This window comes from Rhinolophus ferrumequinum, chromosome 7 (assembly GCF_004115265.2).
Source record: "Rhinolophus ferrumequinum isolate MPI-CBG mRhiFer1 chromosome 7, mRhiFer1_v1.p, whole genome shotgun sequence".
Taxonomy (NCBI): Eukaryota; Metazoa; Chordata; class Mammalia; order Chiroptera; family Rhinolophidae; genus Rhinolophus; species Rhinolophus ferrumequinum.
In genome coordinates this window covers 47,247,977-47,266,749 of record NC_046290.1, presented here as the reverse complement: position 1 = coordinate 47,266,749, position 18,773 = coordinate 47,247,977, and the positions used below count along the sequence as shown (strand labels likewise).

Here is an 18,773-nt window from a genome sequence, read left to right as displayed (position 1 = left end):
ACACAAAGCTCATGCACATTTGCACAGTGTCACTTAAAACATGGCAGGCTAAGATTCGTTCTTGTTTTTGATTTACAATAAATTTAACCCTGAGCTTTAGTTCGCCAGACAGCTTCCCTTTTTCCATTTCTCCTCGCTCCTTCCCTTGGCTCTGATTTTTAAGAACCAAGAACATTAGATTCCGTATTTGTACCCTCAGAATGTAAAGTGGTACTTGAAATACTGGATGTATATGATGCATCTTCCCAAAGCTTCAGCTCTAAGTACATAAGTAATATAAGATATTTTTATATTCAAATATGTGGATTTGTGGGAAAAAATAAGAGATTTCCACAATTGACTGCCTGTCCTCGGGAGATTTTGGTGGGAAAGTTTGAGAAGTGCCCTTTGTGATGTGACCCTTGACCTTGACTGTCTTATAGCTATTTTTAGAAGAAAAGTGATTTCTCGTGGACCACATACCCAGCAAAAGTGGGAGACAGAGATTTGAGAAAAGCTGAACAGATTCCAATCTGATAAAATTTCAGATACATCATTGTGTAATCATAATGTTGATCTGATGCAATAAGAGAAGTACAGGTGTTACGGACATGATGATGAGGTCAGCTTGTCTTTACGATGAGATCCAGTATTCTTCAATATGGTTCTCTCCAGACGTAAATTTTCTGCACTAACTAGAGCATATAAATTCAGGAATAATTAAATTAAAATGCAAACATTTGTATTAATTTATGATCTTATTTTCTCTGAATGCAACTATGCCATACCCAGAACTTTCGATCATGCGATAATATTGATTACTTTCATCTTTATCTCTTTCCCAAGAGGCCAAGTAGGAAGGGAAGCACTGGGTCCTGGGAGCTGGTAACACTGAGTGGTTCACATCCCACTGGAATGTTTCTTAGTAAGCTCTAAGTACTTCTTTGGGCCACCCATACTAGCCAATTGTACACTGAGGTTCATTTGTGGATTGTTACAGGCAGAGGAAGAAAAGAACGCCCCTGCTGTCCTTCGGCTCTCAGTGACTGGAAGGAGTGGCAGGTACTTTATTGAGAAGCTGGGCAGTCGCTGACACATTCACATTTTGGTTACATGGAAATATGGCAGACAGGTTTATGTTGCCACAGACCACATGACAGTGGCAGCTCCTTTCTGGTTCTGATGTGTTGGACAAAGCTGTAGTTCTGGGGAAGTGGCAACTGAGATAATGAAAGGATGCATATTGAGTTTCTGGTTTTTCAATCATTTACTGTGACCTTCGGCAAGAAACTTAACTTCTTTAAGTTTGTATAATGAGGACATATGACATCTATCTCAAGAGATAATTGTCTTTAAATGAGATCATATATGTACATGGAGTTAGCATAAAGCCTGGCACATAGTAGGTGCCCAACAAGCAACAGGTGACCCAGAAGTGCCAAGACTTCCATAGCAGGTAGCGGTAAAGGTGAAAACATCATTCTCTCTCCCTCAAAACAAACATACAAAAATCCTCAAACTCAAAAATCCAGCCAAGCAGAAGGTTGAATTCCAGCACATTGTGAAGACAGGAGAGAACGTCACGGATCCCATGACTAGTCATCTCTCTTATGCTATGCCACTGAGATAGGAAGACGAGGCGTTAGCATAATCTCACTCTGAAACTTCTGCTCACAGGCAATATAGCCATCTTCAAGTTGGTAAATAAGCTCAAAGGAATTTAATTTACCCTGTGAAAAGTGGACAATACCAATGTATCTTCTAGAGACGATATGCTGCCGTCTCCGTAACACCAGTAACAAAGCCATTACCATCTGAGAGCAACTCCCTCCTGAGCTCTGGGGGGGCTGGAGGCCTACAACCGCGATTTATCTTCTGTTTAGTAATCTCAGCGACTCCCTTGGTTGTGCGTGGCTGTCATGGCAGAAGGAAGAGGCAGAGAAGAAGGGGACTGAGGGAAGGGTAATGGGACCATGGGCAGTGCAGTATTTTGTAAAACCATTATCCTTCTTTATTATGATGAGAGTACCCCCATTTCTGCACAATATTTTATACTCAATTCCTGGAGACATCACCAGAGACTGATGTGTGCATATTGAATAAGCTTGGGATGTTTTTTTTATGTTATTATTTGTTTACATCATAGTTTTGCAGACAGCAGTCATATATTGATTGTCCATTTGGGGCATAGAATAGCTATCCTGAAACTTTCATTCTTTTTTTGATTTGGTTCATTGGTTCTTATTGCAAATGTCATTGGCAACAGGGATCAAGAGCTGAAGATCCCACTGGGACATATATCTGTGTGTTAGGTATCGAGTTGTTTAATGATCTTCAAGTTTCAAGTTCTTTAGATAAAAACAAAAAAAGGAATGAGACATGCTTACTGGAGAGCTGGAAATCTTTGCGATCCCCTGACATGGAGGTACTGTGGCACATGGCAATGGTCACCCAAGTCCCCAGGCCCTGATTGGTTCAGATGGCATATGGCCATTTGAGTCCTTACATGGTTTTGCTGCCTAGTAATATAGGATTTTATATGTCTGATAAGTTCTTATCAGACAACTGTTGATAGCTGATATGGAATCCATAGCTGCACGTGCCAGAGAAGCAGAGCAGGCCCCAGCTGTGAGGTTCATGTTCTCCTTGGCGGATCAGAGGTCCTGTGTTGATGGGCCATCCATTCATGCCCCTGGGCACAGTCCCTTCCCTGTCTTCCTGACAGGCCTCTGCAACAGCTGTTGGAAGGATTGGATTGACATTATCTCCATAGTTCCTTTGTAATAGATGTTTTGCTTTTTCGTTTTTTTGTTTCTTGCTCACTTGCTTAAGTCAAGTTTTTGTTACAGTTCTTGAAGGATTCATCAGTGACTGAAAAGTTCCACTCAGTGCATTCTTTTATGTCTCCCTATTCTTAGAGGGTGTACTTTTCTCTTTTCTAGAAGGAGTTAGAAAGCAAGCAGGTTTTCTCCCTAAGACTCTCTCAGTGTCGCTCTGGGTTCTATTAAGATACTGGGTTAGATTTCAGAGGAATTGTTTCATCCTTTGAGCAATTAGTACCTTTTTAAAATTCAGACATCTTTCAGACCCTGTCCTGCAGATTCCTCTGAAGTGCTTTTGTCAGGACGGTTTATCAGTCCTAGATCATATTTTGCCAGCTGCTCAGGCCAGCAGTGTAGAGAAAACACTTAGGCATATGGTTCAGATGCTTGCATTTTTATCTGAGTAAGATCTATGTGAAAAGACCTCAGAATTTAAAAATCCAATCAGTGCACATGATGTCAGAGTGTTTACTGTTTCTCTCCTGGGGACGTTTTCTTGGCATTCTGGTCTGATCTTCTAGGTGTGTCTAATTGTTCCTAAGACACAGCTGTGTGAATTTGATTTGCCAGTAGGAAAAAAAGCCCTATCTTCCAATGTCAGTGAACAATCTTGAACTTCCTTCTTAGTTCTCACCTTTGCATTTCTATGAAGCAGACTTTAAACTCCTTTGGCGGCAAAGTAGAAAGCATCATTTTCCCGTCAGCCTTGGAGACTGACTTTCGATATCTTTGAACTCATCCTGAAGATCAAGGACCATTCAGAACTGGCCTCATCATTTGGACATCAATAGCTCAGAGCTAAAAGGGACTGAAAAAGAAAGAAGAAAGGAAATCTTTGCTGATTTTTCTCTTTGTGGATTCTGTGTGACCCTTTCCTGCAGGCTTTTGTGGGGGTGTTACAGCAAAAGATAGTTTTGCCTCAGACAGCAATCCTGAGTCAAAAATGAGACACAACAGACTCTTTTTCCTGGAGCTGAAATAAGCATTTCAACATTGATGTCTAAGGCGCCCTCTGAGCCTGATCTCAGGGAAGCAGGAAGCTACTATTTTTAGTTGGGAAAAATATCAACATTAGATGAAGAAATTCGGATCGTGGCCAAGACTCCACTGTTTCTTCAAGTTACTCAAGGTTAATAATGTCAATGATACTTGCTAAGCAATGGGCATAGCCCTCTGGGCAATGTTCTGACATGATCCAGCACTCCAGTAATGAAACCATGCTGCCAAGATCCAGCGAGGGCAGATAATTTCGTGAAGAACCTTTTCCTCTTAAAAACTGACTTCTTGAGTTAGTAGGCTGGGGCCCCTTTCCCCCTTCCTCATCTCCTGTGGAAAGCTTTCAAGGTGTGTGAGCCTGGGGGGCTCTGATCTGAGCCTTGGAACTGCCTTTAGCTGGCACCTTTTCCCACAGCTGTCTGGCCCAGTCCTGCTTCTAGAGAAGGCTTCTCTTCTTTCTTTGGTGATTGCCACCAAAACTCCACTTGGACTGTGACTCAGCCACCAACCTCCCCTTCCTGGCTCAATCTAACTGCTGTTAAAGCACTTACAAAGTAAATAGCTCATTCTCATTTATCAGCACTCACAGAAGAAAGCAGTGGCATAAAAAAAGAAAAGACATGTCAAACTAGCAGTCAATTCCCCAAACTTTTGCTTTTGAATATGTTTTCTACTGGTAGGGTTGTCACCCATGCAGCCTTTTCTCATACTTTCCACTAGACATTATTACCGTTTTTGCAGTTGCTAGGAGTCAGAGAAGGCCCTCATGAAGGTTTATCTCAGGGCCACTGTGTTAGTTATAAGTAACAGAAAATTCAAAAGGGGTTAAGCAGAAAAAGGAATTTATAGATGAGAGGCAGTCACAGGGCTTCAGGAATGATAGACTTTGGGACTCATTTGATGTAATCATGACTTATTACTGTTACGTATTTTGATATAGTCTTTCTTTTTGTTAGCTTAAAACTCCCAATTTCATGTGACAATATGGAGTTAGCTTCAAGTCCAGCAAGCAAGAAGAGTGACTCTCTGACAAACACCTCAGCAAAAATCTCAAGGTATCTCCTCGGCCCTGATAGGGTCATATACCCTTTGGAAACCAATTATTGAGAAATGCGATGATTTGGGCCAGAATCACATGGCACAATGAGTTTGGGGTAGAATCGTCTCTACTAGAACCACACCAACTGAAAATAGGAGATGAGTGGGTTTCCAAATGAAAATGGAGACCATTTCCCCAAAAAAAGGGAAATGAAAACTGAGTGTGACAGAGATCACACATGTCCACTATAGGCACAGATACATCTAAGCAACCATGCTTTCTCAAATGGCTCCGACTTCATAGCACAAACTGGGTTAAGTCTGGGTGAAAGGGAAAGGAAAGGTAGTTGGGGGAAAGACGAATGGAGCAGAATCTGTGCCATCGAGGAACTCAGGGTCTTAAGTTTTGCTTAGGCCAGAGATAGTAAATTCATGCTTCAGGTGCCAATACAGTTGCCTTTTGTGTCCATGGCAGGCATCACTAACAGGCCCTTCCTGTTAAGCCTGGGTATGGCTTTAGAATTCTTCCTATCACTGTGCTCCAGGCGGTGACTAACAATCAACAGATAATGACACGAGAAGATACTTATTTTTCGACCTGTCTTCAATTGATATTTAGTGGGTTGGACCAAATGAGCATTCACTTTCAGTGTGGTTAGGTAAAGTGGGCTGAGTGGGAGCTGGAGGTAGAAGATGGCTGGTAGGCAATTGACCACCAGTCACTAGTTGTCTGAAAAACCCTGAAGTGGTGTGAGGATAATAGCTAGTTGATTATTTCATGGTTTACAGTTATCTAGCTTCTTTCAAACAGGTCAATGAGCATATCACACTCATTTCTTTTCAAAGCTTTTTAAATAATACTACCTGAAAATTGCAGTGAGTGGCTAAGCTCACTTTTTTTCTTTTTAAAACGATTTTGTTGAGTGAGACCTGTGTGGAGTTGGGGAAAGGGTTCTTATTTCACATAACTAGCATAATTAATCTAGCTCTCTACTTTCATTGTTTAAAAAATCACACTCAATTAGTTTAATGGTAAAGTAGAAGGCCAAATCTGCCATACAGTGTGACACATGGAGCTAGGAAGAAGGATACAGGGTACAAAATCATAACAGATACAAAAATATTTTGGGAGATGCATGCTTTCTCAAAGCTCTGAGGATAACCACAAAGGCGTGTTAACTGAAAGAATATAAAGTGATGACTTTAAACGTGTCTTAAATGTTAGAGGTAAGTACTTCTTAATGTATCTAAACAACAAATTGTATCAACAAACATTTACTGAGCCGTATGTACCATGTACATATTACTCATACATGCTTTGTGAGATACAAAGAGGATGAACTTGTCCCTTTACTAAAGAAGAGGTAAACAATCAAATTGAAGATACAAGATTTACAAATATGAAAGCTTAAATAACAATAGAGCACTTAACAATAGAAAGCAATAATTGAAGAGATATTAGTATGCAGTAAGTGGTTAATTACCAAATGAATTCTATATAACATTTGATAACAATTATGGGAAATTTTTAGGAAGGAATGATTAGTTTCAAGTTAGAGGATGAGCCTCATTACTAAGGAAATGGGAGCTAACCCTGGTCTTGGGAGTTAGAATTATGTTTGGAAGGCAGTCCTGGTGGGGAAATTGGCCTACAAAAAAGCAAGATGGATGGGAGGAGGAAACTATATTTGGAAGAGAATGTGTATATAAATTTGTCAGGAGTTGATGTTTTGTGTAGAGGAGTGGAGGAGAGGGGAGGTTGTAAAGATATACTGGGGTCAATTGTAGATATTAAGTTGGTAGTTTTACCTTTTTTCCCCGAAAATAAGACCTAGCTATCAGCTCTAATGCATCTTTTGGAGCAAATATTAATATAAGACCCAGTATCATATTATATTGTACCCGGTGTTATGTTATGTTATGTTACATTACGTTACGTTATGTTAATTATATTATGTTAATTATATTATATTATATTATATTATATTATATTATATTATATTATATTAAAGACCTGGTCTTATATTATAGTAAAATAAGACCGGGTCTTATATTAATTTTTGCTTCAAAAGATGCATTAGAACTGATGGTCCGGCTAGGTCTTATTTTCGGGGAAACATGGTAGATGTAATCCAGTAAGCACTGGAGAGTTGTGGAAGGTTTCTGAGTAGCAGAGTGGTATGGTCAAACTGTTTGGGGCAAGAATAATTTGACATAGAGGTGGGGCCAGAATGGAGGAAACAGATATTAGTGTTGAGGATACCATTAAGAAGCCTTTTTCAACAATTCTAGGAAAGGTAAATGGATCCAATTTAGTTGCTGACAGTGGAAATATAATCAGTGTTGTGAAATAAAAACAAGCTCTGGTCACTAATTAGATACTTTCCATAGCAGAAGGAGGAGACATAAATTTGAGATTTCAGTACCAAGAGTTTGGAATAATGGAGGAATCTGGAGAAGAGATAGTTCTGGGCTCATCTGAGCAATTTAGGCTTAGATGTTGAGGTTTAGGTGAAGTCCTGGGGACTGGTACAGTGTCCAACACCTCACTGTGTTGGACTGTGTTGATAGTCAATGATAAAAATTATACTCACTTATGAATGCAGAGATAAGAAAGATGTAAAATAGTATACGGTGCTGGGATTCCAGACAATCTATTATTTTTTATATCTCTTTTTCAAAGCACCTATATTACCTTTAAAATGAAGGGAAAACATTTCTTTTAAAAAAAGAATCATGCACTCTTAGAGCCAGTGTTTAAAGATTCCCCGTAATATGTGGAGTAACATATCAGTATCTGATATTCTCACCTGAAATGCTTTTAGGTGGTGTGAACTCTCTGGAAAACAGATGCCAGCTGAAATGTGGTTTGCTCAAGCTAGAGAGACCCAGAAAAGTCTTACTGAAGAGAATAAAGCATTTGAAGCTTCCTTTCCATTAAAATGAAAATTAGAATTAAGATTATCCATATGGTGATGCATCTAATTCCGCCCCCCCATGCTCTTTCTAATTTAAATGGGAGATAATTTCTATTTCTAAATTCTTTAATGATGTAATTCCTCATAATTATAAGTATACGTAATGCTTTTCTTCTATCAATAGCACAGATAGATGCATCTGATCACTCAGATGGCCATATGGTATGATGAGACACGAATCTACTTTTCCAAGTTTTATTTTCCCAGAATGCATTCTGCCTTCAGCTCTATGTACACCATCACTCAGCTTTTTGGAGGCTGGTGTACTTTGACTGAAGCCAGAACAGAGCTAGATTGGACTATCCCACGAAGGGTAGGACCTGCAGCACCCAGCCCTGTACCTGCCCCCCAGGCGTCCCCAGAAAATGCCTGCTGAGAAAATGTATTAAAGAAGAACACAACTGCTCATTTAAGAACTAGGGTCATGTTTATACTTCGATGATCAAAGAAAAAATGTTTTAACTCCAGGGGTCAAAGAAAAACTGTTTTACTTACATCTTTTATGACGTAAAAATAATTAGAATCCTTGGCATTATCTTGTTTACCACACAGCAAACCTTGTTATTCCTGGTTGTTTATGTGAGGAAATTGACACCTGGGGAGAAAGTGTCAGGATCTAGACTCATCTCAGATCTTCTGCTCAAGTCCTGTGTACACATTTACCTCCTCCTTCTCCCTGCTACTTCTCAGCCTGATATGTTCCTCCTCTCCAACTCCTGACTTACTCCAAGAAAATAGCCAAGAAGCCTCTTAAGGAGTGGAGGAGAAACAGTGTAGCCAACAGAATGTGAATAAAACATTGTAGTCCATTGTTAAATGTTTTAACCAGGCTGGGCCTGCTTTGTCCATTATTTTTCATAAAATGTGTAGAAAGACCACAGAAGGAGGGGCAGTGAATCTGGTCACTGTGTAACTGCAGGCATATCAGTAAAAGCTTGTAATACTAACCAATTAACTAATTTAGTGGGGATTTATTGCATATCTACCATGTATCAGGCACATGGTAGATTATATCACATACTCATTCCTACTGAGTACACAGAAATTTGGTGGTGGTGGGAGAATATTTGGTGTAAACACATACTGAGTTAGTTAATGACAAGAAACTTTCATATGTCGATAAGAAAGCTCAGAGTTATTATATGTCAAATACATGTAAAATAAGTAATATATTTGTATGGTGTTATACAATTTTCAAATGATGTACTCAACTAGTTGGATTCACAAAATACCTAGGATGAGAGAAGCAAGTATTACTCTATTTACCAGACAAGGAAACCGGCTTAGAGGGCCAAGGACAGTGTCTAACTAATAAGTATGTGATCTTACACTTTCTGAGTCTTAGGTGTTCCTGCAATTTATTTTAAGGCTTTGTTTAGACAAGCTCATTTTCTTGTTTTAAGAGAGGTAGAATTATATCTGTTTGCCAAGATAGACAAGCAAATTATTAACTAGCTTGGCAGAATCTCCCTTGCCTGGAAGAGCTGTAGCAGGCTGTAACACCTAGTGTTTGAGGGCCAGGGCAAAGCAGCTGCTGCGTGATCACCCCTGATTGGCACTATGGCAGGACAGGCAGTCACTTGCACAACACATGAGACACACTCTTTCTTAATATAAAAACTATGAAAAGTAACCCAAACAATGTGTCCAATCCGATCCTTGCTGATGTGTGCTAAGCTTATCAGCAGAAAGAGAATGCAGCCATAGCAGCCCCATTTGAGAATGCCCCTGGGAAGGTAACGAGTGCTCTAACGCTGTGAGCCGGGGCAGTGGTGTCCAGGAGTGGCCAGTCAGAACAGATTCCACAGGCCACATCGTTGACCTAACTCTATGGTACCTGTGTTCTGTAACACATGTCACAATGAAGGAAAATAAAGTGGGCTGAGGGGATCCTTTGGGAACCAGCAAAGTCAGAAAAGGTGGCACCAGTGGAAGTGCTTCTTAATATTGAACAGTGTGGTGTGAAGGTAGATTTCTAGGAGTCATTAATAAAATCGAAAATCATTCCCAGAGAAATGTTAAGGTCAACATGTGATGGCTGATGGCTGAGTATTAATGACCTCACAACTGGACCCTCTGCCTCCTACCGCCATTGTCTTTTAAAAATTTTTAAATTATTTGCCTCCTCTCTAGTGCTTAAATTTCAGAATATAATATAGACTAGTGATTCACTTTGGCTAGTTGAATGAACCATCCAGTTTTCTAGAGTGAAATCAGGAACAGCGGTTCTTTTTTGAGAATGGCTTACATAGCGTATCAAGGCCTGTTTGTCTTCATGATCTTGTTACCAATATTCTTCATTTGCTCGTCAGTCAACATTGTGGGAGAGATATGTGCCAGGTGCTGTGCTGGGCGCCACAGGGGATGAGAGCCAAGGTGAATGAGAGCAAGCCACCTGGCCCTCAGTGGGCAGAAGGATCGATACATGACACAGGCTGTCATGATGAGGGCTGTCAGGGCTGAGCCCAAAGCAAAGACTGCTACAGGAAATAAGGGAAGAAAGGCTTAGTGGTGTGGAATTTGAGCTGAAACTTAAAGAATGGGAGAAACATGACAGTCTGAGGAATGGGGAGGCATTTTAGTTCAAGGATTGCTCAAAAACGATGGAGCAGTGTTTCAGTTTTCCTGTTTGACTAGAACAAAAGTCGAAGGAAGGAAATAGCAAGGCACAAGAGTGATGGGTAAGCTGGAGCCAAATTGTGAATGCTTTCAGGCGTCAGGCACTTTTATCAGGCAGTGGGGAGTTAATAAAGGATTTGTTTTTTTTCTGAAGGCAGATGCAAACAAGCCTGTGCTATATAATGATTAATCTAACTGGGATACCGGCCACCCATTACTTGAAATGGAGAAATGATGTGGTGAGAGAGACCAATTAAGTGGGAGGCTGGTGCAATAGACCAGATGAAAGATCATGTGGGCCTGAGCTCAGAAAGGTATTGCGTGGATTGTGAGCTATTCAGAAATGAAAGTCAGCAGGCCTCAGGGACTGAAGAGATGTGGGCGATGAGGGAGAAGGAAGAGTCGTTGATCAGCCAAAGTCATCGGTCAGTAGGAAGAGAAGCATATTTTAGGAAAGACACAGCCATTTCAGCTTGGGACATGTGTTGTTTGCTAGGGTTGCTATAACGCAATACCATAGACTGGGCGACTTAAACAACAGAAATTCATCTTCTCACAGTTCTGGAAGCTAGAAGTCCAAGTCAAGGTGTCAGCAGGTTTGCTTTCTCCTGAGGCTTCTGTCCTTGGCTTGCAGATGGCCGCCTTCTCACTGCGTCCTCACGTGGTCTTTCCTCTGTGCGTGCATCCCTACTGCCTCTCTGTGTATCCAAATATCCTCCCCTTAGCAGGACACCGGTCCGGTTGGATTAGGACCCACCCCAACAGCCTCATTTCAACTTCACCTCTTCAAAAGGCCCTGTTTCCAAGACAGTCAGATTTTGAGTGAGGGTTCCCACAAGTAAATTTTGGGAGGACAGAATCCAGCCCGTAACAGGACATGCTGAGTTTGTGGTGTTTCTGGACATCCTAGAGCAGGTGTCTAGTGGAAGGCTTGCAGCATTGTTTGGAGTTCAGGGGAGAGGCCAGGGCTGGGAATATAAAGGTGAGGGGAACGAATCACATGCATGAGCTGAGGTCAGGGGGGAAGTTGAGAAGAACGGCCCTCTCTGGGGGTCATGATGATAAAGACAGTAACAAATCGCTGCCATGTATTGAGTTCGCTGTTTATCAGCACTGGGCTAGGCCGTTTGCAGGCTTGGAACAACAACTCTATGAGAGAGTGATTCTCATGATTGTTGTTGTTATCATTTACCTTTATTTTATAGCAGAGAAAGCTGAAAGCTGTAAACGTTAAGTAATTTTCTAAGATCTGATAGCTCATAAGTAGCAAAACCAAAATATACAGTTCTGACATGTCTGAATTTAAAGATTTGTGCCTGACTGACTTTAGGGACAGCAAGTAGAAGAAAAAGAGAAAAAAGTCGGGGGGAGAATCAATATTTAGCGGGGAAAGCAAAGGAAGAAGAGCAGGGTAGAGGGACAGTGAAAGAATGGTCAGAAGACATTAAAGCCAGGAAGAAATGGTGAGCTGGAAGCTAGGGGTAGTTGTGGGCACATAGCCAACGAGGCCAAGTCCGCGGCAAGATGAGGAGGAAAAGTGTGCCAGTGGGGTGGGGGTCGGGAGCCACTGGTAAACTTTGTGAGAGCCGGTTTTCTGGAGAGTTGGAGGCAGATGACAGATGGCAGTGTGTCATCTGCCTCCAGAGAATGGGAAGTGAGAAGAGGAGGTGGCAAGCCTGCTATCATGGGAAGGAGCAGGAGAGAAAGAGCTCCGGTGGAAGGAAAACAGAATCAAGAGAATTTTAGTTTTAGAATGGGACAGAAAGATGTTTAAATATTGGTAGGTAGAGAAGGGGGACGCACCTTCTGAAGATAGGAGAGAGGAAATAATTTAATGAGTAAGGCTCTGGAAGAAGTGGGGCTGTCAGGGTAGGACTTCAGGTTGCAAATGGCTTTCAAAAGGAACAGGGATTCTTCCTTTGAGACAGGGATTAATGAAGGATGGGTGATGACCTGCAGGAACCAGGAGGATGGCTGGCCTGGGACCAGAGACAAGCCAAAGTACAATAAATATAATAGAAGTTCCGGAAGAAAGTTACCAGTAAGAATGATGAGTTGGAAACCACGAGCTATACCAAACCAGAGATGGTTCTCTTTTCTTAGTCTAGGGCGTGGGCTGGTGCTAAAACTAAGGCAAAGCTGAGCCTGAGTGTGAACTCTAGTTGCTTTAGTTGGAGGAATTATTGGACTGTCCAGAATCAATAAATATTTGAATACACATTTAAATGTACATTCAAAAACACTGAGAAACATTTCCAATCAGCTAATATTTATGGAATGACCTCTATATGCAAACCATGATACAGTCTTGGGAGACTGATTTTACAAAGATTTCCTAACTTGTCTTCATGTGTAAATTAATCCCATCCCTAGCCTCTGATATACGCAGGAACAAACATAGAACCTGGATTAGAAATGGTTCCATGTGGGTCCCTAGCCGTCTCAACATTGTCTTTATAGATGTTTATAATTTGTTATGGTTGGCCTGAGTAATAAGCAAATCATACAATAAAGGGACTCAGCCTCTAGCGATCTGACTTGGCCAACTCAAGAGCCAATTAATTAGAAGGTAATTTAATAAGCCTGCTTTTAAATCGTCCATGTGATGTAACAGAGGACTGGGCTTTTCGAAGTGATAGGCATTGTCTGGGGAAAATGCAGGTATGAGTGTATATAACAGTGTGGGAGTGAGAAGGAGGCCGAATGCAGCTGTTCCCTAAACCTCTCCCAGGCTCCTACAAGAGTGGTTACCTGTGGTTGGAACGTTGTTCTGGTCAGGTTTGGATGCTTGCTCTGTGGGCAGTGAGAAAGGCCAGTTTCTTCCCAGGGAGTCTCCTGTTGGTGGGAGGAGAGCTTGGCTGACGTGCCTCGATCTAATATGATCTAGTACAAAGTGGAGCTTGAGATGGTGGAAAGCAGAGGAAGGTTTGTACACACACTACAAAGCCATGTGGACCACATCTAAAACCAAAAGGGAATGTGGCCGAGGCTGTCGTCTTTTCCTCAGGGGCTGGCAATAGCTCACTGGTATTTGCTTCCTTGAGGGCATCTGCGAGTTGGCTTCTTAAGTACTAAGAAGTAAATTAGTGCTGTGGAACTTGGCTCAAGGATTTCTGGATCTGGCGTTCCAGGCTGGACCATGATATGAGCAGGACAGCCTTCATAGCCAAACCCTAAGCTTCCAGAGACAGTGGTCAGACATACTTCCCTCATCTTCAGTCTCCACACAATTTGGCATTTTAAAGTAGGCATTTGTTTTAAAATGTCAAACGATACAGCAGGACTTTCAAGAAAATTCAGTGTGGTTCTCTGGGGAGGCAGAGTGGGGAATGCAGGTGTCTGGAGAAATGTGCTCCAAAATAAGATTTTCCAAGGCCGTTATAGAAGATAGAATACACAGTTTAAAAGTGCTATTTTTTTTAAAAATGAAAGACGATAGAAACATTGGACTAGAGGAGATATTTAAAGGTCATGTAGTTTCTCCCCAGTGAAAAGGAAAAAGAAACACACTGTATACTCCTAGACTAGCCCAAAGTCTGGGCATCGGAAGAGCTCTGTCAGGGTTTGTTGAATGAATGAATGAATAAACCTCTCCCTATTTCTCTTTCACACATGCAAGCTCATGGAGTTGTCTGTCTTGACTACTTAGCAAACATGTTTGAAATGGTTTACAGTAAAAATTGAGGTTCAATATATCTGAAAGATATTTACATAAAAATTAAAACCCTAAAGCCGATTAATATAGGGTAGGTAGGGTGGTGGCATTGACAGGATAATTATACCAGAAACTTAGTCTAAGAAATGCTACTATTATAAAATTGAATGCAAAACGCATCTCAGTTTCCTCTTAGTCAAAGCAAAAAAGAAAAAAAAAAAGATTCATGAGTTCTTATTTTTAAAAAATTATTTCACAAAGAGAAATTTCCTGAGGGCGGGGAGGAATTTGTCATAGGAGTTATTATAAACAACCAGCTATAAATATGGCTGTTTTGTACATTGATTCTTAAAAAAAAAATGCTGAATATGATCTGGAGTCACATTGATGTGAAGGAATTCGAAAGGGAACTTGGTATAATCTGGCTGTAGAAGTTTTTGGTGGCCTGATGGGGAGGAACATCTGGCTGCCTTTAGGTGGAATTTCTTCACAGATTCTAACCTGGGAAGCCAGGGAGGACTCAGAGCCCGGTGATAAACAGAGAACACAATCACGGATGCTCACTGCATTGCATATGAGGCTGGGGAAGGACAGAAAGTTGAGCAGTTTCACTGGTAGTTTGAAATACTACCTATTAAAACTAGCATGGATATTTCATAATGTATAGTTATAACCAAAAAGAATCACAACGATATTTTTATGATGAAATCTCTAAAGAAATTTCTTTTCTTAGCACGCCACTTCAGGATTTACCCCCAGACCTTCTAATGAATGTATTTATTCTCTGCTGACACTGGGAATGATTTGATGGTGAAATCTGAAAACCCTCTCAAATATGTCATATTACCTGAGCTTTTAATAGGAGCTTTATGGTTGACAATTCAGAATTAGGGTCCCCAATATGTGTTTGAAGGGCAGACATTGTAGATTAAGAAAGGGTGCCCATGCCTTTGTCCCAAGCAGACAGGCAGGAAAAATGAGGTCGTGTTATTAAACGGATGTATCCCCCACCATTGCAAAGGAGCTTTATTCCAGCCAACACATAAATGCTGGCACACCTAGACGTGCCTAGATTGAGAAATAGATAAAGCCGTGAGTTATAGGTGCAATTCTAGTTTAAAGTCTCTGTGATTCCGTGATAGGTTTTGCATTTGCCTGTAATACTCTTTACTGTCATTTTAATGTTCACATTAAAAAATGGGTCTTTACATAGAGGAAAAACTGAGGGTTGCTAGATGGGCGGGGGGGTGGGGATAAGGGGGAAGGTGAGGGGATTAGAAAGCAGTCGGTAACCACAAGATGGTTTTGAAAATTAATTTGAGGAATGTAATCAATAATGTTGTAAAGATTTTGTAGGGTATCCGATGGACACGTGTCCCATTAGGGAGACCACCTCAGGGATGATGTAGATGCCTGATCACTGCACTGTACACCTGAAGCTGAACAATGATGAATTCCAACTATAATTTTATATATATATATGTATATATATGTATGTATATACTTACAAGAAGTGGAGTACAGCATTAGGAATAGAGGCAGTGGAAATGTAATGGCTCTGTGCGATGTCAGAGGGGTAGTGGGTGGGGGAGGGGAGTTGACACAGAGTGAGGGATAGAAATGCTAAACGTCTAAGTATTACTTTGTCTTGTGCACCTGAAACTAATATAAATAAATAAATAAATAAATAAAATGGGAAAAAAAAAGAAGCAAAATAAAAAAAACTTTTTAAAAATGGGTCTTTACATTGAATTACTTTGAGATACTGCCAGGGTCAAAGAGCAGCTTTAGGGTTTCAAGCAGGGCAGAGCCCCTCTGTTTAATATGGGGAAAGGCTCCATTCAAATCCAGGGACACGAGGAGAGTAGACTCTGCTGCTTTGTATTACTGTGGCAGTTCCATGTTTTCAGGACTACTTGGCTCAGCATGTTACTGGTGTTCCCGCCCCAGGCTTGCTGTTGGTGAGAGCTTTGGAAATGTCCCTTCCATATTCAAAATGCTCCAATGGTTTCCCCTGACACACTTGGAATAAGATCCACAGTCTTGACCATGGTCCACAAGGCCCCACAGGGTTTGGCTCCTGGCCACCTCTCTGCTCCCTTTGCCACACACTGCTAGTTGGCTCCTCTCCAGCCACAGTGGCCAAAGGTTCTTTGCCAAGTTCACTCCCTCTCTGGCTCCACTCTCTATCCAGAGCACTCTTTTTCAGCTATCAACACGCCTGTCCTTCACCCTCAAATATTTACTCAGTTTTCACCTCTTCACTGTACCTTTCCCCAACTGCTTTATCTCTCCAACCTTACGAAGCCTTTTTCTCTTCTTAAAGGCACTTATCACTAATTCTATCTGTTTGATGATTTGGTTTATCGTCTGTCTTTCCACACTAGAATCTAAACTCCATAAAGGCAGGGAACTTTTCTGTTTTGTTCACTGTTATGTTCCCATTATCTAGACAGTACTTGGCCCAGAGTATGTGCTCATTTTTTTTTTCTTGAAAGGATAAGTCAAAACTTATATCCTTTTTTGTTTATGGATGATAAAAGGCCTGAAAGAGGCCCTCGTGTAAAGTTGGGTTACCTGTGGCTGGTGTTATGTGACTAGATACATTTGTGTGGTGAAGAGAGGCAAGGGAAAATGAATTAAAATACTTTTGACTTTCCTCCTACGGGAGAAAATTCTGGAGAATCAAGGAGGAGAATAATAAAAATGTAAAGTAGAGCTGAAAGTACCTTAGGAAATGATTTCTGGACTTTTCCTCAACAAAGAGCTCTTTAAATTTCTTTCGTGTATTTTGTCAGAGGTTCCTAACAAAATGCTGTATTTTTTCAATAATTCATTGATTTTCTCAATAATATTAATTACAGTCATATGTAATGTCAATTAGACTATCAGATCAAAATGAAAATAATCAAGGTAATTATGTGACTCTGAGATAATTCTTTCTGAAAGCACAAAGGCAGAGCTTGTACAGCCTAAGCTCCAACAATTAGACGCTTTCCACTGGACTCTCTGAAATTTTGAAAATAGCTCAAAGGCCCCCATTAGCATCTAAGATCCTGTGACTTGGCCAAGGTCATAGCAAGTTATTGGCAGTATTATTAGACTGGACTCGTGGTGTCATGGCTCCCATGCTGGTGCTCGGGAGGGCATCTCTGAGCAATTTCCCATGGAGTCTACTCCTGTTAGTGCTGCTCAAGTTATTTACTTGGAGGTCAATAGTAACGATAACTATTGTTTATTAAACGTATACTATGTTTATGCTGGGTAGTTTTCCTAAATTCGACATGATTCTAAATATAACCTTTAAATAGGTCTGATTATCCTCATTTACTAAAAAAGGGGAGGAAGAGGTGGCATAACTTGTTCAAGAGCTCCTAACTAGCGAGTGGCAGAATTAGAATTTGAACCTAGGTTTTTCTGTTTCCAAGCCATGTTCTTCGTTGTGTCTTCCTGCTGCTATATTCAGTGCCAGGCTCACGTACGTGTCTCATCTATCGAGAGATTGTGCCCTGGAGAGGTGATCATTTAAAATTATTTCAGTGATGGAAGCCTTTCCCTTTTTGTAGGTAGGTTACAAAAAGAACTGTCTCTTTAATTCACTGCTTTCTGAATCCCAGGGCGGGCAGGAGATACTTGTAGGAAAAATGTCTGCGATGGTGGATGGAGGTCCTCCAGAGCAGGATGGTCTTTGAAATGCAACTTATTTGTATGGTCACCCAAATCCCCTTACTTTTCCATAGCTTTTCTGCCTCCTTCTTTACTGTGTCCTCATCTACACACACTATATATTATTTGTTTCACATTGACCTGGGCGTCTTTCTAAGTTATAATCACATTTGCTGGCTATTTTTAAGGACTGTATATAATCTTCTCTTCCTATAAGTTGCCTCTCTGAGCATTGGCAGATGGGGAGCATCTCAAGCCGTGGTCACAAATGTTTAGAAACTCTAAAGGTCATGTCTGTTGCCCAATGAATATTTGATTTCTGATAATGGACTTGTGACAAACACCTATCATTTGTATACTAGTTACTATGATTTATATTGTATTCTCATTGGCTGCCTGATGAGTTGATGTTCCAGAAAGTCCCTGCTGGGTTAAAGACATAGAATCATGTCTGGCATTGAGATGTTAAAAGGAAAACAGTACACTTTGTTCTTTTGGCGAGCTCCCATTTAACTGACAAATCCGTTGAGCTGGAGAAGCTTTGTTTAAGTAAGGAATAAGGAATGATTTAATTCATGTGACAGTATAAATATGATATTTCCAAGATGGGCTGGGAGGGAGATGTCGGAGCTCTTCTCTCCAAAGAAGGGAAGAAGTGTAGCTTGGTGGGAAAAGCATGAATTTTACAAGCAGAAAGACCTGAATTTTTAATTCCAGTGTCACTGTGCATCATATTATTGCTGTTGTAAGTAATAACAAAAATAGTATAGTTTACCTTGCACATATAGGCAGTGCTCTAGGTGCCTGCCTGAAGTATCTTATTTAATCACCACAACAATCCTATAATGCATTATCATGAGGTATGGCTAGTCCTCCTATTTTACCAAGGAGAGGATTGAGGTCCTGGCAGGAAGCAGAATTAAATTCAGATGATTCCATTAAGGAACCTCTAATAAAAAGACTCCTTACAGGGGTGAGGCAGGGATAAGGGAACCAACAAAGGGTGTTGAAGCACCCTTG

At 40.8% G+C, this 18,773-nt stretch overlaps 1 long non-coding RNA gene across 2 annotated transcripts in view; it reads left to right on the top strand.

Annotated features, from left to right (window-relative positions):
- Nucleotides 1-18,773, top strand: part of LOC117024499 (uncharacterized) — a 105,349-nt gene that overhangs the window by 15,148 nt on the left and 71,428 nt on the right. Inside the window, exons 3-4 of one of the 2 annotated variants that reach the window (XR_004423465.1) lie at nt 980-1,041; nt 4,754-4,852. The exons of the other annotated variant lie outside the window; for it this stretch is intronic. This is a non-coding gene — a long non-coding RNA (uncharacterized LOC117024499). Of the gene's footprint in view, nt 1-979; nt 1,042-4,753; nt 4,853-18,773 lie in introns of those variants that run through there. 2 annotated transcript variants of the gene reach the window in all.